We start from the raw sequence: 26,712 nt of genomic DNA on the forward strand, positions 1-26,712 counted from the left end.
TCTAATTTTTCCCTCTTTTTTTGCCCTACTTTGACAAATTTTCCCTCCTAATTTCTCTTACTTATATCTGCTTCTTTGTACCCCAAATACCATTGCTCTGCTACGCTGCTTTTTGCTCTGCTTTTCCTCCTTCTTGCTCTGCTACGCTGCTTTTTCCCATTTTCGAACAGTTTTGTGTTAGTGCAATGAAGAGATTAAACATGAAAACTTTAATAAAGGATAGTACAGTGAACTTACCAGTTGCAATTAATCAGTTGGATGGCTTTCAATATTCAGCAACACACCATCATTAATGGTGGTTTTCAAATTTTGGAGAGATAAAGAGAGATGGAGAAATAAAGGAGTTCAAGTGAAGGGAGTTGGGTCTGTTTTTGGTATCTAGATGGAGTGCAGTTATAAAGTTAGGGTGTGTCATTTAGAAATTAAGGCAAGTCAATGCCTGAAAAGATTGGTCAACGTCGGAAACCGGTGGTAAGGTCCTTCGTCACAATATTTTTTGTTGTTTGGCCTTTAAATGCCAACTTTTTTTTCAAAGGTCCCTTCTCGCAAAAACAAAAAATTCTAAGGTCCCTTTTGACAAATTATCCTAAATTTTATGAGATTTACTCTTCTTTTTTTTCTTTTTTTTTTTTTTGAGATTTACTCTTTTTTGATAGGAGGCACCGGTTTGAAATAGAGCCTGACAAGTGAGGCTTGTTCTCTTCGGCATATAATTGTTGAACTGAATTGAATTGAACTGAACTGAAATGAATAGTGATATGTGAGAGTAAACGTATTGTCCGAAACTGAACTGAACTGAAAATAAGCTCGGAAAAACAGGCTATGACTATATACAAATCTACTGAAAATTCGTCCTAAAATTAATTGATAAAAGGTGCTCTCTTGGTTTAATCTTTTAATTTTTACTATATTTTACGAATTTCTCAAAGTAATGAGCTGTATGTTGGTAAACATGTACTCCCTCTGTTTTTTTTTATCCTTCCTACTTAGAATATTGCACAAATATTAAGGAAAGGGAAGATTCTTGCACATGGGTTGGAATCTGTTTTATATTAAATAATTTTAAAAGAAAAAAGTACAATGCAAGTGGGTCCTTTATAATTAAATATTATAAATCCAAAAAGGTTTAGTACTTTACAGAACATGACAAAACAGCTGGAGTACTCCCAAAATAGCTCTGTAATAATAGCTCTGTAATTACACAACTTTAGAATTGAAACAACTAAAAATTCCCTCCAACGAAATTTCAGAAACTACAAATTTCAGAACTTTATACAACCAAATTTCAGAAACTAAAAATTCCCTCCAAACTGAGGCAACAAAAAAATTTCAGAAACTAAAATTTTCCTCCAAACTTGAAATTTCAGATATCTCAACTATATATACTCCACCCCTGAACTCATTCCAACCACTTGCTGACTTAGAAAAAAAACAGAAAGATTTGTTTTTAAAAAAAATGGCATCATTGCCATTAGAGGCCTCAGGGCTTGATGATGAAAGTGTAGTAAATGAACAATCTGCCCTTGTAGTATCTGATCAACAGCCACATCACGGGCCTAGGCTCAGCAACGAAAAGCGCCAAATCATAGCTGAATGGCTTCTAAGTCAGACAGTGTTGAAATCTTCCATGGGGCGACGAAGAAAAGCTGCACAGAAGTTCAACGTCACCACAAGGACCATTTACAGCATCTGGAAAAAAGCCATACATCAAGTAGCTCAAGGGCAGCCCATCAATGTCAGAAACAAACAAACACAAATGTGGAAGACGGAAGGCAAATGTCACTCTCCATCAGGTATCCTCTGTACCTTTATCCAAAGGACAAGTTTAAGAGTATTAGCTCAAGCACTTGATTTGCATTACACAACATTATGGAGGATAGTTAAAAGGGGGGATTAAGACCTCATACAAGTCCATTAAAACCAGATTTGGACATGAAGAAAAAACTAAGAAGGTGTATGTGGGTCATCAGTTTACTTCAAAGAAACACATTGTACACAAACCCCACTTACGTAGATATGAGAAATGTTGTTCACATAGATGAGAAATGGTTCTATATGACACAAAAAAGAGTCAGAGCATATCTACATCCAAAGGAAAAAACACCATGGAGGAAGATAAAAAACAAAAACTTCATCCCAAAGCCATGTTCATGGCCGCAGTTGCAAGACCAAGGTGGAACCAAGATGGTTCTTGTGCATTTGATGGGAAGATTGGCATATGGCCTTTCACAAACAGTTCCCAGCACAAAGATCATCAGATAACAGGCCTAGGGGAACTCTAGAAACAAAGCCCATTGATGCAATAACAAAAGATGTTATTAGAGACATGTTGGTAAACAAAATCATGCCTGCCATCAGGGAGAAATGGCCAAATGACCTTAGCAAGGTCATATACATACAACAAGATAATGCACCATGTCACATAAACAATGATGATCCAGTTTTTCAACAACACAGACTACTACATGGATTTGATTTTAGGTTGATACAACAGCCACCAAACAGCCCAGACATGAATATTTTGGATTTAGGTTACTTTAGAGTACTTCAAACATTGCAATACAGAAAATCACCAAGGAAAATTGACCAACTAGTTGCTGCAGTTAATGAATCATGGGAAGAACTACATCCAAAGACTCTAAGTAATGTATGGATGTCACTTCAATTCTATCTAAATGAAGTTATAAAAGTTTGTGGAAATAATGAATATGATGAACCCCATGCAAAGAAGTCACAACTTGAAGATTTAGGCTTGCTGCCAGAAGAAGTTGGACCAGCTGTGGAAGATGTTCACAAGGCAGTTCAATTTATTGCTGAACATATGAATGGGAATTGAACATCTTACAACAAGAAGATGAAGGATATCTACAAAGTTATTATGAAGAATAGGTAGAAAGCTTTTGTGAAGTTAGAAAGTTTTTGTGAAGAAAGAAAAGTTTTTGTAAAGTTACAAAGTTATTGAGAAGATAGGAAGTTAAATGGAAAACATACAAGTTTTTGTAAACATTTTGAAAGCTTATGCATATTATATATATTTTGTTTGGGCTGTCATATTATTCAAATGTCTGTATTTATTGAAATGAAGTCATCATGTTACGTTGAAATGGAAGCATATCAATGATAAAATGAACCTCTCACATAATTGATCATTGAGGTAGTCAAACGAGGTGGCAATAACACAAGCATAACCCACTTAGAATCAAGTTTCATGCTACTGTGGTGGCTACTATGAGCCGCATCACAAAGCTATCCATGATTCTAAGTATGATACACTTAGTTAGCCGCACTACGTTTGACTAAAACAATGGCCATATGCAACTCATCATCATCACAGGCACCAACATGACCCTAATCTAACACTAATAACACTAACACCTGCAGCAAAATCCAACATGAAGAAACAAAAACACTAACAGAGGAACAAACAGAATCATGAAAACCTAAGATCATAAAAACATGAAAACCCTAAGATCATAAAAACATAAAAACATGAAAACCCTAAGATCATAAAAACATGAAAACCCTAACTATCATAAAAACATGAAAACCCTAATAACACTTACACTAATAACACTAACACCAGCAGCAAAACAGTGGAACAAAAATCAGAGGAACAAAAATCAGAGGAACAAAAATCACAAAAACCCTAAGATCATAAAACATGAAAACACTAAGATCATAAAAACATGAAAACCTTAAGATCATAAAAACATGAAAACCCTAACTATCATAAAAACATGAAAACCCTGATAACACTTACACTAATAACACTAACACCAGCAGCAAAATAGAGGAACAAAAATCAGAGGAACAAAAATCAGAGGAACAAAAATCACAAAAACCCTAAGATCATAAAAACATGAAAACACTAAGATCATAAAAACATACAAACATGAAAACCTTAAGATCATAAAAACATGAAAACCCTAACTATCATAAAAACATGAAAACCCTAATAACACTCACACTAATAACACTAACACCAGCAGCAAAACAGAGGAACAGAAATCAGCGGAACAAAAATCAGAGGAACAGAAATCAGATGAACAAAAATCAGAGGAACAAAAATCACAAAAACCCTAAGATCATAAATCAGACGAACAAAAAAAACAAACAAAATTTCAGTAGCAAAAAAATTTAGGGTAACAGACAACGCAAAAATCATAAAAACATGAAACCCTAAAAACAGAGGAAATAAAATCAGACGAACAAAAAAAAAACAAAAACTCAGTAGCAAAAAAATTTAGGGTAACAGACAACACAAAAATCATAAAAACATGAAACCCTAAAAACAGAGGAACAAAAATCAAACGAACCAAAAAAAAACAAAAACTCAGTACTCCCAAAAGTCTACAAACATGAAAATCCTAGAAACAGAGGAACAAAAATCGGACAAACAAAAAAAAAAAAAACATAAATTCAGTAGCAAAAAAAAATTAGGGTAACAGACAACGCAAAAATCATAAAAACATGAAAACCCTAAGATCTACCAGCAGCAAAACCACATTCAATCATGCATAAAAATTAATTGGCAAAACACAAAAAAAAAGGAAAGTTAAGGTAACTCCCTCGAAGGTTGACAATGTTTAAGTTTCACCGCCGGGAAATAGATTTTCAGATTGTTGTAAATTTCCTCCGGCGACGGTAATGGAAATTCTTCAAGTTCGACCTCAGATCTAACAACTTCTCTGTCAGGAGTATCTGGAACAATTAGCTCTTCGTCTTCTTCAATGTTGAAGGACTCGTTTGAAGGAGTTTCAGGGCTCTCTGAGTCTGGAACAAAGAGTTCTTCATCGTTCAAAGACTCGTTTGAAGGACTTTCAGGGATCTCTGAGTTTGGAACACTTTGAAATTCCTCACAAATCTCTAAATTCGACTTTTCAGCCATGATATTTATACAAAGCAAACCAAGAAAATTAGGTGTTTGAATTTTGCAAGAAATTGATAACCTTTAAAATTTGTGCGAGAGAGAAGATGAAGAACAGTTTTAGATCTAGGGTTTGAGAGAGAGTGAGAGTGAATTATGAGAGAGAGAGAGAGACGTTGGGAGTATGAGGTTGAAGAACAGTTTTAGATCTAGGGTATGAGAGAGAGAGAGAGAGAGAGAGAGAGAGAGAGATGAAGGATCCAGAATATGAACATGAGATAAGAAGAAGAGTTTTAGATCTAGGGTGGTTGACTGGTTGGACAATTCAATAAATGAGATAATTAATATGGTGGTTGAGAGTAAGGAAGAATCTAGAAAATAACGTGAGATAGAAGAGAGAGACTGAAAAGTCTGATTTTAATGGAGATATTGGGACCCACTATAGATTAATTTATTATTTTAGTTAGGGTATTAGATGTAAATATTAGGTAATAGATGAGGGTAATATAGGAAGATTTTAATACCTTAAATAGATAGATTCAAAGTGAGAAGATTAAAAAAAAACACACTAAAACGGAAAGTGAGAAAGATAAAAAAAAACAGAGGGAGTATGAAATATGTAGATTAATTAGTTGAGTATATGTTTTACGTGATTATCTTCTTAAAATTTCCACTAAGATTATGTTATATGTAAACTAATACTCAATATAATTGATAGATTTTAGATAGTTGACCTAAAGTATTTGGTCAAATTAGGTAATAGCTATATATTCCCTCCGTTTGAGGAGATCTCAAGTTTTGTATTTGTGAAAATTATAAAATGTACATATCAACAAAATATATACCAAGACGGATCTAAGAAGATCACATATAATTATGTTTTTGTTCACGTACAAATCAGAAATGAAGGTCAAAATTTAATTTGTGAATAATATAAAATAAAGTGTAATAAACAAAAAGAAACGGAGTTAGTACAAACATTAAAAATTCAGTCAATTACATCAAATAGTTATTGAAGACAATAAAAAAAAAAGGGTCATCTTCTTCATATATTGTTTAGCTTCAATTTTCATGTAGCTTTTACATGTTTAATCAAGAACTTACAGTCACACCATCCCATTCAAGAAGAACTGAGGTAGTACAAACATTAAAAGTTAAAATTAATTACGTTAAATAGTTACCGAAGATAATAAAAAAATTAAAGGGTCATCTTCTTCGTATATTGTTTAGCTTCAATTTTCATATAGCTTATACATGTTTAATCAAGAACTTACAATCACACCATCCCATTCAAGAAGTTGTGTAATATAGTGTTTCAGTAGAATACTAATTAGAATACATGATTAGCAACTTAATTCGACAACCACACAATAGTAATAACTCATTGTTTATGTCTATAAATTAAGGGTTGCTAACGTGTGCAGAGTGGAGTTGGCCCCAAAAGCGTTGACCTGAGCTAATTGTCCATACATCGGAAACCTGCAAAACAAGGTTAACTACCTCGGGGTTGTTCCGGGATCTCCCCTCCGACGCTCAAGTCAGTTGATGATCGAGGTAGAGAGAAAGTCTAGAGAGAGATGCTCTAATTTAAATATTTAATTAGGTGAGAATTCAATATATGTTCATTGATGAAGCTGCTGGTATTTATAATGTTCGGGATTTTCAAATAGGGAGCATTAATTGAATGGGCCTTCTTGAGGTTAATGGCTAGATTGCCTTTTTAGGCAATTGACTATTTCATTCCTTTAATGGATCTCGAAACTCTTGATTAGGTCAACTTAGTGATGGGATCCATTGTTGCCACCTCTCCAGGGTCCTAAGAGGCTTTTTATTCTCTGATTGGACTGCTAATCAATTGAGCCCAAACACTCATAATTATGTAGTATATGTGCTTTGATATGGAATTCCAATACTCTATACTTCATTACTACCACATGCTAATTGAGACTTTAATGTGAATATGTGATAATAATTTGATACTTTAGCATATTGAGTTCAATATGCTAAACGAGTGCGAATGTGCTATATTCACTAAATTTCAAATTACTAACCTAAAACATAGATTAAAATGCTCCTCAGCACATACTTATTTACTTATGAACATCTCTTAGATTGAAAGAATCAGCAAGACGTAACAATATGAGCTAACTTTGTCATAAACATATCCCTATAAGATACGGTTGATACTTGATAATGACAATTACTATCTTCATTGACAATAATAATCTTGAATAAAAGGCTGCCTTGACATAATGTTACAGACATGCAGCTAGCACATCTGCTAAGTTGACACACTAGCTCTTTAATTACTTGGATAAAAGTCAAGCTCGTAATCTTGACTTTTAGGTCCCATACATTATCGCCTATTATCGATAACTATTATCGTTTATCCCTAATATTGGTCCATGACATGCAACTAAGCGTAGTTTTCAATTAGATATTGTCATATTGATGACAAGCTGCCAGCAGCTCCAAACCACCAATAATATTAATTGAAAGTTCATGCATGGGAAAATGGACGATTCACAATTACGTAAATATTGTATGATACCTACAATCAGTTACTAACGATATTTTTGCCTAGTGGTTAAGATTGAGGTGCTGTGAACGATAAATCACAGGTTTGAATCCCCTTTCTCTTTTTTGTACTACTTTCGTACTCATATGAATAAAAAAAATAAAAATACAATCGGTCTAACCATTTTCACTAACTTTTTCTCGTTTACATTATCTGTCAGATTAATACTGCCGAAGTGTCAATTACTTCTTATCGGTGCATTATTAGTTCTTAGTCAGTTTTTGAAAACTAATGCAATACGTCTTCTATAGGCTTATGTATGTATAACATTAGACGATTATTGATAATTGAATGGATGGAGTATATTGATAGTATATTATACGTTAGTTATATTGATAAATTATTTATTTTAAATAGATTAAGCTTAATAGTAAAGGTTTAGTCTCATGACTTAGTAATTAGTATAGGGTCTTTCATCTTATTACCTATCAAAACAATTGGTTTTGTTATTCGTCTATAAAGAGCTGATAAGGGTAATTATATAAACAACATTAAATTTTATATGTTTGTTATAATCCATCCCTAAACTTTACTAACGAAACTAAACTTAGCCATAAGCAAACACCAAGACAATATCAAATATAGAGACTCCCTATTTAAAGTGTTAATGGCTTATTTTTTATTTGATAAGAGGTTATAAATAATAATAATAATAATAATAATAATAATAATAATAATAATAATAATAATAATAATAATAATAATAATAATAATAATAATAATAATAATAATAATAATAATGAATTTTAGTGTTGTCAATGTCCATGTAATGAAAGCTCGTCCCTTGACAACTGTTCTATTAAAAAAACTTACATTACCTTCCATTACCACTTTACATATGGTATTAAGTGAAAATGGAAAACCTGTAAAGAAAATCACATGTTCAAGAATGAGATTTCACTAGCTACCATGATATAATAATGAATTTTCTTCCCAAACTACCTACATATGATTTCATTATGATTGTTACCATTATTTGGTATCACCTATCAAAGTATAAGGTGGACTTTAATAACATTATCATTAACGCCATTTTTTTTTCTCCTACTACGAGAAGTTTCCCATAGCCTTTGGTGAGTGGACTAATCTCTTACATGAGTTTGCATGGATATCTTAAAGGGCAGCATCCCTCCCAGCTGGGATTTTTTTCCATACCCAAGGCTCAAACTCGATCGAGACCTTGATTAAGACCTTTAACTACTCACGTCAACCCCAATTGATATCATTAACGCCATATGAGTAGGGCATCTGATTTTTTTCTAACCAAATGCAGAGGTTTTATTTGAAAATCAGTTGCTTTCAACACTTGTTACACAAACTTATTGGTCATAACTCATAACATGACACAGATATAGCCGACATGCAACAAATAAGAGGTATGAACGTATTAGCTAGTCATAGTATATACTATGAGAGGGAAATACCCTCGAAAGGAGGCTATGTACCTTAGCTAGGTTTGTGGTATTACCTTGGACAAACTATTAGGGTTGATTGGTCCAAGAGATGAAAAGTTCAAACGGGTTTCAAAGCAAAGTACGAGAGCCATATGATTTAATGTGGCACTAAGCAAACACAAAAAAATCTGGCATGTAATTAATAAGTCAATAATATGTATCCCCTTCGTTAATTAGCCGTTATATTGTCCCATACTTATAGATATTTGGGTTATTAATACACTTTTCCAAGTTTCCATCACTTAATTAGTTACTCTAATTGAGGTTTTACTAGAATACATAATATGAATTGCTACATACTTTTATGAAAGTCTACATTTTATTCCATACATTTCCTCCCATGATATGAGTTACCACCCTGATCATACTACCCCAAACATCTGACTACATTTTCCCACTGAAATGAAATTTTGAAATTACATTGTTCTCCAAAATAGCCCTAAAAATACATGATCCCACGTGAATATTTACATAACACTAGGAATATTACATATATATAGTACGTTTTAGAGATCTGCGACTTATAATAATAATATTATTTGTAGGGATATCACATATATAGATCATAGCAATTTAGATTTGTATGAATAACCATTATCAATTATTAGACTAAATAAACATCGATGATGAGGCTTTTTGTCGACCTATAATATATTTCCATCTATCTTGTGACGTGTTGCACATTCAAATAACGGTTTTACAAGCCGTCTCTAATGCATGTTTACCCCAATCCCCATATATGCATTAATACTAATCCCATTACAATCTTAATAAGAAACTTATTAGTAACCCTAAAATGTATTGATATGTGCATTATAATAAATATTCCGGTCAATCACACTAATTAGTAAGATAAATTACACCATTATCTAATTGTATGACAAGCTCTACAAGAATATGTATACCGAATTTTGAAGTCGTGAAGCTATGGGAAGGAATCTGGATAACGGATAGATAGATTCTTGTTCATTTTCGGCTGATATTTTTGGCCAACCCCTTAAGCTATGTTCAGTTCACCTTATTTTTGCTTATTTCAGATCTAATCAGATCAGATCAGATCAGAAAAAATAAGTTCAGATTAGATCTGTCAGTTTTTAAACTCATTTTTACTATAAAATATCTTTCATTACATATTAGTAAAAATTATAATAATTGAATATTAATAAAGTACTCATTGAGACGAATCAAACAAGACCCGACATGACTATGTTTTTTCTTTTATATTGAGAGAAATCTAAAAGATAAGATCTTGTAATCAGATCAGTTCAGAAAAAATAAGTTCAGATCAGATCAGAAAAAATAAGTTCAGATCAGATCAGATAAGTTCATATCAGAAAATTTCAGGTGAACTAAACATAGCCTTAATTGGAAGAGTCTCATGTACTTTAATTAATAAATGTGTTGTTAACATCATTGTGCATTGCGTGACAGGAGGCTTCCCTTTAAATCATTTTCACCGTCCTCATATAAGATTGTACACTCGAGTTGCAGCCACTAATAACTAAAATTAGGCTCAGATAGAAACTTTCCGATTTCATGTCCCCTTAACTTACATGAACAATTTGGAGCTCAGGAGACCAAGAGACAAGCGACTAGCTAGGGGTTTATTACCACATTTCATCGGCGTTTGTAGATATATCTTGATATTAATTTATACGACTCGATTATTTAATGACGTACATTTATAGTCTTCAAAATAGAAATATATGTCTTTAAATTATTTTTCTCCCACAAAGACTAACATGATATAGAAGTACTATACATAATTTATTTCTCTTGTAATAAAGGTAGTTAGAAGGTTGTTAGAAGTTTGTTATGAGCTAAGTATATAAAGCTGTAACTCTCTTCTTTCTCATTGCGTAAGAATACATTTTCTCTCTCAATAATATCATTCTCTTCCTCTCTCTCTCTCTAAATCCTCTCCATGTCTAGATTTCTACATGGTATCAGAGCTCTAATCTCTCTCTGAGATTGAGGTTTCGGATTTTATATTCTGAATTTTTAGTAGTTCGTTGTAAATTGTTGCGAAATTTCTTACAAATTGTGAAATTTCTTGCACAAATCTTGCGACGAAATTGAGTAATTCTTTACTGGAAATTGTTTTTTGAATTCTGATTGTGATAAACAATGGCGATTGAAGATGTGAATGCTACTGAAACTTCTGTAAACAATTCTAATTCCTCGCATTTGGTTAATGGAGGTAATTTTGATCCTTATTTTGTTGCTATCTCTGATAATCCAACATCCTCATTAGTTGCTACTGTTTTTAATGGTGCGAATTTTATTCGCTGGAGTAGAAATGTAAAACGAGCTTTAATAGCTAAGAATAAAGAAGGATTTATCAATGGTGATATTTTAAAACCTGCTGAAAATCATCAAGATTATCCTAAATGGAAACGAGCTGATTTTATGGTTGTTAGTTGGATCTTGAGTTCTATGAACAGTGAATTGGCGGATGATTTTGGTTATATTGATACTGCTGTGGAGTTATGGAGAGAACTAACTGAAAGATTTGGACAATCTAATGGTCCATTAATCTTTCAGTTAAAGAAAGAGATCGATAATCTCACTCAAGAAAATATGACTATTGTCACATATTATGGCAAATTGAAGAAGTTATGTGATGAAATGCAGAACTTAAGACCTTTTCCTTCTTGTAGTTGTGGTGCTTTGCTTCAATGTAGTTGTATGATTTTGAAAAAGATGGCTGAATTTGAAGAGGCAGACAAGATGATGAAATTCTTATTAGGTTTGAATGGAGGATTTGATAGCACTGTTACTAATGTTCTTTCTATGGATCCTCTGCCTAGTATCAATAGAGTTTTCTCTATCACTCAACAGATAGAGAAACAGAAAGAACTGAGTACTACTGCTGTGGAAAGTAGTGCTATGAGTAGTAGTGCAATGGCTGCGCAGTCATATAGACCTGGACAATTTTCTAAGTCTCATAATGGCGTTGGGCATGGAAGGAAGGATTGGAGAGACTTAAAGAAGGAAAAGATGAATAAATTGTGCACTCATTGTAAAGGGAAAGGGCATACTGTTGACCAATGTTTTAAACTCATTGGGTACCCTGACTGGTACAACTCTATCAAGGCTTCTAAAGGTTCAGTTTCCAGCACTCATGGAGGAAGATTTGCTGCAAATGTCTATTCTACATCTGATAAAGAAGTAGATAGTCCTCTGGATGATGTGGCTGGGGCATCTGACATGGTTAATAGTGATATGCTGAATACTATCTGTCAAGAGGTTATGAAGGCTATGAAGGGCAAACAACAACAAGGTGGTGATATTAGTGGCGCTACATGTTCTTATGCAAATTTTGCAGGTACAATTTCTCACTCTCTTAATTGTACTGTGAGCAAAATGCAACATGAATGTGTTTGGATTGTAGACTCAGGGGCTTGTGATCATATGACATATGATGAGAGCATACTGTCAAACAAAAGAGTTCTAACTAAACCTATTAAGGTTGGCTTGCCTAATGGGACTCAGATTAATGTTGAAACTATGGGAGATGTTGTTTTGAATGATCACTTGGTGTTATATGATGTGCTGTTAGTTAAAGAATTTCGACACAACTTACTATCTATTGGTAAGCTGATTGATCAACATGATATTCAAGTGAAGTTTACCAGTACTGGATATGTTTTCCAGGACCCTTCTAGTTCTCTGCTGCTTGGGACTGGCAAAAAGACACATGGTCTCTACTATTTGGTTAAGACTACAACAGGTCAAGGTAATGTTGATGAGTTTGTAAGCTGTCACACAGTAGAAAATGTACATAATGATAGTGAGAATGTACATGGGCATAACTTGCCAAATAAAACAGCTAGTAGCATGCTTAAACCTAAGATTGATTCCAAGAATCAATTAGATCTTCTTCATGCTAGGTTAGGACATCCTTCATTGTCCAAAATGAAATTTGTAAGCTCTGAATGGTGTAAAGGTCTCACTGAATACAACTGTGGTGTATGTTTTCACTCCAAACATCATAAATTTCCTTTCACAAAGAATGTTAACAGAGCTCTTGCATGTTTTGATTTAATCCATATGGATTTATGGGGAGCTTATAGAGTTAGAAACTTGGATGGAGCATCTTACTTTCTCACTGTACTTGATGACCATAGTAGAATCACATGGACATATCTTTTACATAACAAGATGCAAGTTGAAAGGGTTGTAGCAGATTTCTTGAGTATGGTAGAAACACAGTTTGGCAAGAAAGTGAAAAGAATAAGAACTGATAATGGGACAGAAATTGTCAAAGATTCTTGTAAACACATGTTTAATACCAGAGGGATTATACATGAAAAAAGTGCTCCATATGTTCCTCAACAGAATGGTAGGGTTGAGAGGAAACATAGGAGTCTTCTTGAAATTGCCAGGGCTTTGAGATTTCAAGCAGGTCTTCCCAAGAAATTCTGGGGTGAATGTATACTTACAGCAACTCATTTGATCAATAAACTCCCTTGCAAGATATTAAACTGGCAATCTCCTTTTGAGGTAATGTTCCATTCTCTTCCTGTTTATGATACTCTTAGAGTGTTTGGTTCACTTTGCTTTGCATATAACACTCATGTTAAAAAGGATAAGTTTGATTCAAGAACAAGGAGGTGTTTGTTCATTGGCTATCCCTCTGGATATAAAGCTTTTAAGCTTTATGATCTTGATACACATACCACTTTTGTGTCTCGAGATGTTGTGTTTTTTGAAACCATTTTTCCCTATAAATTATGTTCTTCTTCTACTTCCCATGTTCCTTCTTCTAATTCTCTTTCTAACCAAATGGTTCAATTTGGTTATGATCAATCCTCTATGTCATCATCTACTGCTCCTATTCTGAATTCTCACCTTTCTTCTGATGAATCACACCATAATATCTCTCCACACTTAACTTCACCTAATGTTTCTAATTCTATTTCTACATCTCCATCTGCTTCTTCACATAATTCTGTCTCTACATTACTTCCTAGAGAGGATACTCCTGTTATTGCTCATAGAAATTCTACCAGACTTATTAAGCCCTCTACTGCTTTGCAAGGTTTTGTGGGTGGGTATCTCCCTCATAGACATATACCTATTCCTCCTTCAGTTACTTCTAGTGACTCTATTTCTTTCTCTGTGAATTCATCTCCTACTGAACCTAAAAATTACAATCAAGCTAAAAATGATGAAAACTGGGTCATTGCTATGAACAAGGAACTTTCTGCCCTTGAACAGAATGATACATGGGAGCTTACTCATCTTCCTGATAATAAGAAAGCTATAGGTTCCAAATGGGTTTACAAAATTAAGCTAAATCCAGATGGTTCCATAGAAAGGTATAAAGCTCGGTTGGTTGCTATTGGATATCAACAAATTGAGGGTGAAGATTTCACTCAGACATTCTCTCCTGTGGCTAAGTTAGCTACTGTGAGGACTGTGATTGCTTTGGCTGCTATGAAGGGTTGGCACTTATGTCAACTAGATGTGAATAATGCGTTTCTACATGGCTATATTGATGAAGAAGTGTACATGACTCCACCTGCTGGCTATACTAAAGCTAAGGTAGGAGAAGTATGCAGACTTAAACGATCTCTTTATGGATTAAAACAAGCTTCTCGCCAATGGAACAAGGAGTTGAGCAAGTTTCTTAAGACTCTGCATTTTCAACAATCCAAACAAGACTATTCTTTGTTTACAAGAACTCATGAAGGAGAGTTTTTAGTCATCTTAGTCTATGTTGATGATATATTAGTCACTGGCACTAATTTGTCTCAAATTGAAGAAGTGAAGCTTGCTTTAGACAAGACATTTACTATCAAGGATCTTGGTTCCTTAACTTATTTTCTGGGTATTGAAGTGCATAGAAATGCCAGTGGTATTTTTCTTTCTCAAAGAAAATATATCAAAGATCTTCTCACTGATGCTGGTATGGCAGATTGTAATGTTGTTTCTGCTCCTCTACCTTGCGGTTTAAAACTGTCTACTGATGTTGGAGATTTAATTGATGAACCTGATACTTACAGAAGATTGGTAGGCAAGTTGTTATATTTGGGAATTACCAGGCCAGATTTATCCTACTGTGTACAACACCTTAGTCAGTTTGTTCATTCTCCAAGGGTGCCACATTTAAGAGCTGTCCTACATGTTCTTAAATATTTGAAGGGTACCTTGGATTCTGGTTTATGGTATTCAGCTCACTCTGATTTTAAGGTCATTGCATATAGTGATGCTGATTGGAGCTCCTGTCAATTTAGCAGTAGGTCTCTTAGTGCCTATGCTATCTTTCTTGGTTCTAATTTGATTTCTTGGAAAACCAAGAAGCAACAAAGTGTGAGCAAATCATCTGCTGAAGCTGAATACAGAAGTATGTCAGCCACTGCTAGTGAACTTGTGTGGATACAAGGATTGTTAGAAGATCTTCACATTGATATTCCTCTACCAGTTACTCTCAACTGTGATAACACTTCTGCAGAACATTTGGCTCAAAATCCAATGTTCCATGAGAAAACGAAGCATTTAAAGAGAGATATGCATTATGTACGTGAGCAAGTTGAATCTGGTTTCATCAAGACTGCTCATGTTTCAAGCAAAAATCAACTTGCAGACTTGCTTACAAAACCTCTTGCTTCTTCTCAGCATCAAGTCTTATCTGCCAAGCTTGGACTTATATCTAAGGTCCAGCTTGAAGGGGGAGTATAGAAGTACTATACATAATTTATTTCTCTTGTAATAAAGGTAGTTAGAAGGTTGTTAGAAGTTTGTTATGAGCTAAGTATATAAAGCTGTAACTCTCTTCTTTCTCATTGCGTAAGAATACATTTTCTCTCTCAATAATATCATTCTCTTCCTCTCTCTCTCTCTAAATCCTCTCCATGTCTAGATTTCTACACATGAACATTGCAATGTAGTTGGTTAGTGCATTAGCATAACAAATGAGAGGTCATGTGTTTGAGTCTTGAAACCTGGTTTAATGTTTCGTTTGATTGTGTGGAGGAGGGGAAAGCACATGTGACAGCATGGCATTTATTTGTTTTGGGTTTTAGATAAATATATATATAGATATCAATATAAAAGATACATTGTTTTCACCTTAACATATGAGAAAGGAATTTGTTTCTTATACTTAATTGAAATTTATCAACTACCCTAATTTCACCTTATGTATATTCATACCTAATTGAACCATATTCATTCTGTCTAGGCCTAGTCACACCTAAAACTTACTATTAGTGCTTTCATCATACATCCGGGTACAATTCAAGGATATTTTTTTGCTCATTTTCACATTTGGAGCTCTATCTATTATGCGATTATGCTCATTTGGAGGTTTTAAATTAGCAATGAACAAAAAATTGCTTTGGGTGTATCATGAGCATGGTACAGTCAGATGTATGATAGTAATTCTCACTATTATATCGCGAGGTTGAGAAAAACTAAGTGATTTAATCTTATTGGGGGGATCTAATTAAAGAATAATATTGTAAGTAAACAAGGTTAGGAGCAAAATGATCATATATATTTAGCCATAGAATGACATGCTCTCTCTAACAAAAAATTGCTAACATACTACATTGACCTTGTTAGTTGTTACCTTGTCATACGCTTTGAATATGTTACGTTTAGGTTGTACTTGATGAATAAATAAATTTACATAAGTATAATGTGAATCACATACAAGATTAGGATTATTTTGTAAAAAAGCAATATTTTATAAAAGTCATGATGTTGGAAATAATTACTTTCTTTGTCCCATAATATACTAGTGATTGTCTCTCATTTAATTTTCACAGGGATTAAGGTCATATGTATAGTGAACATGAAATGATAACCAGTTAATGTCGTAGGAAAAAAATGATTTTAAAAAAGGATGGAGAATGATGGGTGAAAGAGCATTCAATATACGACTTATTCAACCATTGGGTTAAATAAATAAATAAACAAAAAAACTAGCTAATTCCAAGGAGCATCTAAATTTTGGAGTTCACTTATGGTACACCCGGGTGTACCATGCTCATGGTACACCCAGGGGTATTTTTGTAATAAATTGGAAGTTTAGGTGCTCATTTGACACCAAATTTGCTCATATGGTCATTTTGCTCATTTACTCATTTGCTCATTTTGCTCATTTTGTAATAAAAGTGTTTGCTCATTTTCTTAAATGAGTAGAAATGTTTGCTCATTTGCTCATTTGTTCATTTTGCTTATTTGTTCATTCGCTCATTTTGCTCATTTGGAGAAAATAGTCTTGGGTGTACCATGAGCATGGTACACCCAGGTGTACTATAAATATTCTCTAAATTTTGGTGTACTATCACTTTTTTTCATTAAAAAAATCAAGGAAATATGTGAAATTAAATAAAGAAAAAAGAAAAATATTTTTTGGATACCCAAAAGAGAATACACACTACTATATGAGAGAAATCAAATACTTTATAAATTCTTTTTTCAAAACTACCTTATATTGAACAAAAAATGGGTAGAAAAAACAAGAAGTGCAAAGTTTTTAATTTGTACTTGATTGGATTGTCAATCACAACATGAATATTATGTTAGCATATCAATTTTGCTTTTTCTATTTCATGGTCATGAACTCATGATACCACAAAAATCTGCTAGATGGGAAGATACTTGATACATCCCATTCACATAAATGTTATGCGTTATATGACCATATACACCAAAATTGTGCACTAGGGCAGTGTAGGGTCTCCACCAGAAGTATCACTAACGTTGCATGGAGGCTGGAGCCATGGAAGACCCTAGTCGTGTATAGTGTATAGTGTTGGACCAAGACTAGCTAACTGGTATAGTTGGACACCACCATAATAATTAGGTCATCATCGTTCATTTTTTGGCTCCTTTCGAAAATTCGTAGTAAGATGAATTTTCTCTAGGATGTCGTCGTCGCATAAAGTCACTCACTTAGATGCCCAACAAGCCTCAACCCCCCCCCCCATCAATATTGAAATTTTGCTTCCACCAAAATTTAAACCTTGATTTCCCATGTGGGAGATAAGAAGTCATACCATTAAACCCAAAAGTTATTTTTTTTTTTGATAATTTGTGGTTTTATCATTAATTAGAGGAGGTTAGGCCCATTAACCGAGCCAATTACAATATGGCCTGTGTAGCCATATAGATCTGACGAAAATTATAACTCTTTCAAACATAGCACGATACACCACTAGCTTAAACCCATGCTAAAAATTCGGAGAGTCTATGTATCCCTTGTTTTGCTAATGCATCAGCAACATGATTCACACTTCGGGGCTTGTGAACAATGGAGAGAGACGGATTATTTGAAATAGCATTCCTGATGAAGTTGAGGTGATAGTTCAGATTCCAGGGGCCCCCCTTAGGTGCTTGGCACCATTTGACAGCATTTAGGGAATCTGATTCCACAATGAGACTCTCAAAACTCACCCTATTTGAGCAGGTTAGGATGATGTGAAAGGCTCGAAATATTGCATTGACCTCCGCATTATTGATTTCCATAGATGGGATTGGGGTGGAGAAGAGACATTTGAAGTTCCCAAGGCTATCCCTTAACACACCTCCAATAGCTGCCTTATTAAGGTTGGGGTTGAAAGAAGCGTCAACATTCCATTTGAGTGAGTTTGGAGGAGGGGCACCATTGGATGGAGGGGGAATCAAACCCGGTTGGAGAGAAAACGATTCACACCACATGAGGCAGCGAGGATTTCGGATGATGTCCTCAATTGCGTAAGGGAGGGATTCATTCCATCCTTTTACCCACCAACCCAATCTGACAAGAACGAGTTCACACACTTGGGCCTTTGATGATTTCACGTTATTGAAAACTCTATCATTTCTCTCTTTCCATAAAGACCATATTATTATGAAGAATATTGCTGTCCATATCTTCTTGAAAATGCGGGAGGACTTTGGGTGAAACCACATAACAAACATATCCTTTAGTGAGAATGGTACAACCCAGGAATAATCCCATATTTGTAGCCACCACCCCCAAATTCCCCATGAGAATTCACAATGGATGAGGAGGTGACTGATGGTTTCCGAGGCTGAGTTGCAGAGGGGGCAGAGGTCTTGTGAGGAGGGGATGATTTTTAGTCGAGCTAATTTGGCTCTTGTGTTTAATTTTCCGAGACATGCCAACCACAGGAAGATTTCAATTCTTGGGGGTACAAGCCCACGCCATGGGTTGATGATGGAAGAGTGATTACTTGGTGAGGAATTTTTTGTGAGCTCCAGGTTAAATGACTTTACAGAAAAAAGACCCAATTTAGAATGGGCCCATATTATTTCATCATTATTTTCTTGAGATAAACATACCTGGCCTAGTATGTTCTGGAGCGCGGCCCATTCAATAGAATCTCTGATTCTCAGAGCTCGGGTCCAGGCCACGGCCCAAGACCAAGTGGATCCGTTCCAAATTCCCATTGAAGCTACATTGGCAGAAGGCATTGAGGATAATGAGAATAGTCTGGGAAAAGTGGACTTTAAGGGGCTATCACCCAACCACGTATCATGCCAAAAGAGAGTTTCTTTCCCATTGCCAAGTTTTGATCTGATCCCCTTACAAGCAATAGATCTCACGCTTGGGTTTTTGAGCACCGCTGCACAAATGTTTCGCCATATTCCTCCTGCTTTTGGGATTTGTAGGTCGGTTATTCGAAGAGTATCAGAGTATTTGTATTTACATTTGATGGCCAGTCTCCATAGTGCTTGGGGTTCAGTGAAGTACCGCCACACCCACTTGAAGAGAAGAGAGAGGTTTCTGAAAAGTAGGTTGCCAACTGAGAGACCCCCATTTCTCTTGGTAGTTGAATTGTTTCCCATTTTAGCAGCGGCATAGATTTCCTTTCCATGCTTCCACTCCAGAGAAAATTCCTCTGAATTGTAATAATTCTGTTTATAACTCCCTGAGGCATGGGGAATAGAGACATAAAGTATAGTGGGAGGCTTGAAAGAGATGATTTGATTAGCGTTAGGCGACCTCCAATTGACAGTAATTTCCCCCGCCATGATGATAGTTTTTTCTCCATTCTGGTTAAAATCGGCTCCCAAGATGATAGCCTTGATGTACAGCCTCCAATTGGTAGTCCAAGATAGGAGAAAGGAATGGAGCCAGACTTGCACAATAGGTTTTTTGCTGTGCATTGAATCCACTTCTCTGAAACATTGATTCCCATTAGCGAACTTTTGAAGAAATTCACCTGCAAACCAGAGGCAAGTTGAAACAATATGAGTGATTTTTTTATATTCTTTAAAAAATCTAAATTTGGGGGGCAAAAGATGATTGTGTCATCTGCATATTGCAGATGAGAAATCTTCAAACCCCCCCTGCAAATCTCAATTCCTTGCCAGAAATTCAGACTTGTCGCTTTTGATATTACAAGATGAAGGGCTTCCACAATTATATTGAAGAGGAAAGGGGATAACGGGTCTCCTTGACGGAGCCCTTTTTGAAGTTTGATTGGGTGGGTGGGAGTCCCATTTATCAGTATTGAGGCTGCGGCTGAGGTTACACACGAGTTGATCCATGCGGTCCATTTTGTAGGGAAACCCATTTGAGAGAGGCACCAATCAAGAAAACTCCATGAGACCGAGTCGAAGGCTTTGTGGAAATCAATTTTGAGGATTGCGGCCGGTATGTTCCTGTTTTTACAGGAGGAAATAATTTCAGAGGCAATCATGGCACCATCTAAAATTTGACGCCCCTTGACAAAGGAGGTTTGGAAAGGGCTAATGATCGATCCCATGACCGATTGCAATCGTCTTGCCAGGATCTTGGCAATTATCTTATATAGGCAACCCACCATGCTAATGGGCCTATAATCTTTGAAGCTATCGGGAGATTCAGTTTTCGGAATGAGGGCTATGAAAGCTATGTTGCTGCCATGAGGGAGAGTGGATGAGTGCCAGAAATCATCCATTAATTTATACACATCTGATTTTATGATATCCCAGGCATTCTTTATGAACCGAAAATTAAATCCGTCAGGGCCGGGTGCTTTGTCAGAGGCACACGAGGATACAGCCTCATCAATTTCGGATTTAGTGAAGGGGGTGATGAGAGATGTAGCTTGATCATTATCCAGGTGGCTGAAGTCGAGGTTGTCAAATACTGGCCTTCTATTTGAGGATTCTGAGAAGATTGAGTGGAAGTACTCAACTGCTGCCTTGCGGATTTCATTGGGCTTGCTTGCAACAGAGCCCTTATGGGTGATTGTTTCAATTGAATTCTTTTGCTTCCTGATGGTGGCCACCGCATGGAAAAAATGAGTATTTTTGTCACCTTCTTTGAGCCATTGGGCTCTTGACTTTTGGGCCCATAGTGACTCTTTTCTTTTAAGCCATTCCCAGAGATCAGTTTGGGCTTTCCTTCTGTCAGTCAGTTCATGATCTTCAAGCATTCTGTTATTAGCAATGTCATCAAATTCTTGGATAGCAGATTCTAGGTGTGCAATTTTTGATTCAATGCATCCAAAATCCTCCTCATTCCATTTTTTTAGGGAAAGTTTGGTGATTTTTAGCTTCTCAGGTAAAGGTAGATTTTCAGCTGAAATCCAAGCTTCCTTGATTGTTTTGAGGCAAGAGGGATGTGAGAGCCAACAGTTTAAGAATCGGAAGGGCTTGGGGCCCCAATTCTTAACAGCAGAAGAGGCAAGAAGGGGGCGGTGGTCTGATGATGATCTGTTTAGGAAGGATGATTTAAGGTTCGGGAATACTGATAACCATTCAGGATTGATTAAAATCCTATCTAATCTGCTTTTGGAGTTTCCTCTAAACCACGAAAACTTGCCATTATTCGGGGGAATATCAATCATCTGAGTTTTCCGAATAAATTCACGGAAATCAGCCATGCCTGAGGCCGATGCATATTGGCTGCCTCTCTCTGAAGTTGAGGTGACTTCATTAAAGTCCCCCATGACTAAGCAAGGAAGATTTGTTGCTTCCCAGTGGTCCGCAATTGAGTTCCATACCTCACTACGGAGCTCTTGCTGGCATGGACCATAGATGTTGATTAACAAGCAAGGAAAGTTTTTTGAGGGGATCACACCTTGGATGGCAATCCAATTCCTTTCAATTTTTGCAACTTCCAGAGCAAAGAAATTTTCATCCCACATGGATAGAAGCCCCCCTGACTTCCCGATTGAGGGACTGAAGATCCATTTGCAGCAATTGGATTCCAGCAAGTGTTTATAAGTTTTTGATCAATTGATTCAGTTTTCGTCTCTTGAAGAAATATAAAGTTTGGATTTTTGGAGTAGTGAAGTTTACGGATGGAGCTTCTTTTAATGGTTGCTCCCAAACCCCTAATATTCCATGACAGCAAAATCATTTCAAGAATTGGAGGGTGAGAAGATGCAGGCTGTTAGACTTGATTGGCATTCCAATCTGCCTGCTGCTTGATGAGAATGTTCTCTATTCTTTCACGGAGTTCGGATAATGGTCCAGGAAAGGTGAGCCCAATTTGTTCTGCAAAGGTAATTATTTCTTCTGTGGAGATTTGGAGGGGGTCAGGGTGGAATTTGTTTTTTGTTGTGGATGAGGAGAGTGAAAGGCTGGGGTTGGATTTTTTTGTAGCTTTTTGGGCTTTTTTCTTCGATTTTTTCTTTAATTTTATCTGCTTGCGCAGATCATGAAGGGTTCGAATTTGGGTCGGGAAATTGGGCTCAAATCCAGGTGGGAAGAGGGGGCCAGAGTTTTGCGATGGTAAAGATGAGGAGATATTTGGGCGAGAGAGGGGCCCAAATGAGTTTGAAATTGAAAGAGTTTTTTGGCTTGATTTTGGGTTTTGGTTTGGGCTAAAAGAGAGTCTTTGGCCAGTTTTGGATTGAGGGGGGTGTTGACTGCCAGTGGAGTGCAGCCAATCATGATTCATTGTTTTTGTTGTTTTTGTTTTGGTGACGGAATTGCAATAATGTTGCAATGATTGATTTTGGATTTCCAAGGGAGGGGGGGTTTGGCAGGCTTTTTGTTCTGTATGTGAAGGGACATGATCATTATTGTTGGGACCTTCCCCAAAAGAGGAAGTTGTGTTTTCCAAAGGGTTTTTGTTTTGGGGACTTTCACTCGCCGTTTTTTCCTTGATGGGGCTGTCTGGATGTGAAGGGTCATTTGCTTGGAGATGTGGAGGGTCATCCACGTGTCTATCATCATCAGTTAAGGGGGTCTTACCTGGACTATCCTCCACATCGGAATTAATGGAGTTTTGTTGCCGGATGATAGTGTTGACATTTGAAGCTACAACATTGTCTGTCTCAAAGACATGAACAGGGTATTTTTGGCCTCCAATATTAAGCCAAACTTTGCAATTTATTTTAAAAAGGCAATCTGTAATTATTACCATTTTTGCTCTGTCAAATCTTGCGTAGTCCATTGATACGACTCTTCCAAACACACTCCCAATTTCATAGAAATTGTCGTAATTCCAAGCAGTGAGTGGGACCCCTAGGACATATAAGGAGATCTCACGCCATTGAGTAGCTATTTTGTCGTTCACTTGCCGGAATTCTGTGAACCAATTCTCAAGCCACCTGCTTTCCATCATAGCTATTTTCTCCTCCATGTTCTCAAACACTATTAGATGCATCATTCCTCCTAAGGGTCTAATAGTGAGGCTGAAAACTCCTTCAGCCAGGATACATTCTTGAATTTCATTTGATGACAAGGAGGATAGCGATATGGCAACTACGCTTCTGTTAAAGAGGTCCAGGTTGTCAAGATTCCGGGAACCCTCAATAACTAATGCAAATTCATCATCAATGTTTTCTGCAACTATTCGTTCTCTGGCTTCAACAGTGGCTTCTCCAAGTATCTTGGAGCTTGCAATTCTTGCTCCAGTAGGGTTTTTGCGATAGAAATCAGGAGAGGATCAGGCTCTTGGATTTGGGACAGAGGTGGTTGGGTTGGGGTTGGTGGTTGGGTTGGGGGTTGGGGTTGAGTTGTGTGGGGTTGGTGAGGCTGGTGAGTGGGGGGGGGGGACGATACTTCTTTGTATGTCCTGTGGTCTCGCATTGAAGATTTGTTCATGGGTATGAGTTTGTGCTCTTTTTTTTGTGGGTTTGGGTTGGGTTCATTGATTGGTGCGGGTTTCTGAAAGAACTTGTCTTTTTTGCAATTTGAACTCTCAGTACTCTCCCTTCCAGTCTTATTCCATTCATTTCCATGAGAGCAGTTTGAATTGAGGAGGGGTGTACGTATTTGATGAAGGCGAATCTGAATTTCGGGTTGGATTTTTGGATGGGGGGGATGGCTATATTTTCAATCACTCCGAATCTCTGAAACATATTTTTCAGATCAAATGGAATTGTATCAATGGGTAGATGGGAGATGAAGATGGTTCTGGAAGCAGAATGTTGGGTGGTGGGTTTTCTTTTGGTGACCTTCGTCCATGTCTCATGATCTTGTTTCTTTGAAAGGTTCTCTCTCTTACTGGGTACTGGTTCATGGGTTCTCTCTCTCACCTGGTTTCGCTCCCTTACCGTGTTTCTCTCTCTAGACATTTTTTTTACTTACAGAAGTGCTGATTTGATTATTTATTTTTAAACCCAAAAGTTATTGTTACGTCATCATCGTTCATGATGCCATAATAATTTGCAGGTAGCACTAACTGTGGTCTACCACTTGCCATTTGTACTTACATTCAAATTAGACAAGTACCTCTTGCACAATTATCTAGTTTGTATCATCTAAACTCTAAAGTCTTCCAATCAATAAGTCATATATATTCATTACTCCTATATGATTAACATGATGTGGTACTTATGAACCATCTAGCATGCATGATGAATTATGAACAGACAGTGTGGGCCAATCAGAAGACTAACTTGGCTTTCTACAATAGGAATAATTATGTATATATACCTCATGCATGCGTATACGTTTCATGTTAGCCAAACTACAGTGGACAAAAACATTTTATACAATGCAAAACCGTGAAATTAAATATGCATTGCCATGCTTGCATACAGAGGTGAAGCCAGGCTTGTTCAAGAGAGTCGGTTTAACAAAGAATTCTAAATATTTGTGGAGGGAGGGTCAGTTTACCAAAAATCACTTTTATTGTCACTTTCTTAATCTTATCAGTACTGTCAAAAGACCAACTCAATTGAAAGTTTAAGCTAATGGTTGGAGTCCTAGGAATAGTTTTATACTTTATCACTCTCCCTCACGCGAGAGCCCATCGAGCTTGAAGTGTGGATGTTGCACATGCCTCCTTCATACCTGACGCTAAATACTCCACTTGGAAAGGAGAGGTGGATAAGATTTGAACCCGTGACATTTATGTCATGCTGGCTCTGATACCATGTCAAAAGACCAAGTCAACCAAAAGTTTAAGCTGATAATTGAATGAGTCGTAGGAATAGATTTATACTCTATCAAGTACAAATGACCTTCAACAGGGGCTATGGTCCTCTTAAACCTCTATATGCCTCGCCCCTTCTTGCATAATTCATGAAACCATTACCTATACAGTACAAGCCAGGCCATGACTAGCTTATTTGCTAAAGTATGGGTAGAATAATGTCCCCTCGAGTTTATCATACTATATATCATTATCACCACAATTTTTTTCTGGTTTTGGCTCAAAAAAATGAAAAAAATAAGGTTATGGATTTCACAAATTTATAAGCTCCGATCCACCAATTGTTCATGCAGTGTATTCCAATAAGCAAATGAGAGAGAAAAAAAATCTAATATATATCTCCCGCACTTTTTTTAAGTGACACTTACAGTACTTCTACTTTTTATGCTAGAGCTTTTTATAAAAAAATGGGTCACTTAAAAAGAAACGGGAGAAGTAGAAGAATGGAGAGGACAATTTTGAAAACGACATACTAGAATTATTTGGTACACTGAATTCCGATGTATAGGAAAATTAATAACTAAAAGGAGATAATAAGGACGTCGATTATCTAATACTTATACAAGCATGAAGTTATGGTCTTAGTGTCTTACTCTAGTGACATGGAATATAGTGCACAAAAACGTAATAAGAAACAACAAACAGAAAGTATGAAAAGAGTGTGTCGGGTGGTATATCTTTCTTTGAGTGATCACTCGACGTACCACTGATTATCATTATTGATCAACTCTATGAAATGCTTCTTGCAAATTGCAAAAGTGGGAAGAGAGAGAATGAAAAGTTAAACCATTATCTTTTAAATAACAAAATGAACATGTATACATACACCTACATACTGTTTCTAGAACTTTCTGATCTCACATAGGGCTACTTGCATTGGTGGAATTGGCTTTCCTACTCCAAAATTAAATCTTATGGATACTTTTTGTATGAGTAGGGTTTCATAAGCTTTAGAATCAATTTTAAAGTTAAGGGTGTTGAAATAACTTCCCAATGCAAGAGCCAAATTGAGAAATACTTATAATAAGCTAGTTGTACAAATTTATTAACAATGTGTTAGTTACGTCCACATATAGAGAAAAAACGTTTTATTAGGTTATTCGATCCATTCTATCTCTTCCTCGTTACGAACAAAAAAGTAGAGTTTTTTACCAACCTCCGTTATACATTCTTTGTTCTACGAACTCTTGAAAACAGAACAACAAGGAAAGACTCCACCGACTACAAATTTCAGAATATGGATGCAGAAGTCAATTATGGGGTTTATATAGTACCCTACTAATTAACCTGAACGAATAGGCCAAATAATTAATTCAAGACATAGTCCTACATATTGTTGTCGCCAAGAATGAATTATACATAAGTAAGATCATATCAAAGGCTGAATATTTAAAAATCTACATGTTTTTTTTTACGTGTACACCATTCGGTGCAAACCTCATCGGAGTAGTTTATACACGCAATGACA

The sequence above is a fragment of the Beta vulgaris genome, chromosome 9 (genome assembly GCF_026745355.1).
Source record: "Beta vulgaris subsp. vulgaris cultivar EL10 chromosome 9, EL10.2, whole genome shotgun sequence".
Classification (NCBI taxonomy): Eukaryota; Viridiplantae; Streptophyta; class Magnoliopsida; order Caryophyllales; family Amaranthaceae; genus Beta; species Beta vulgaris.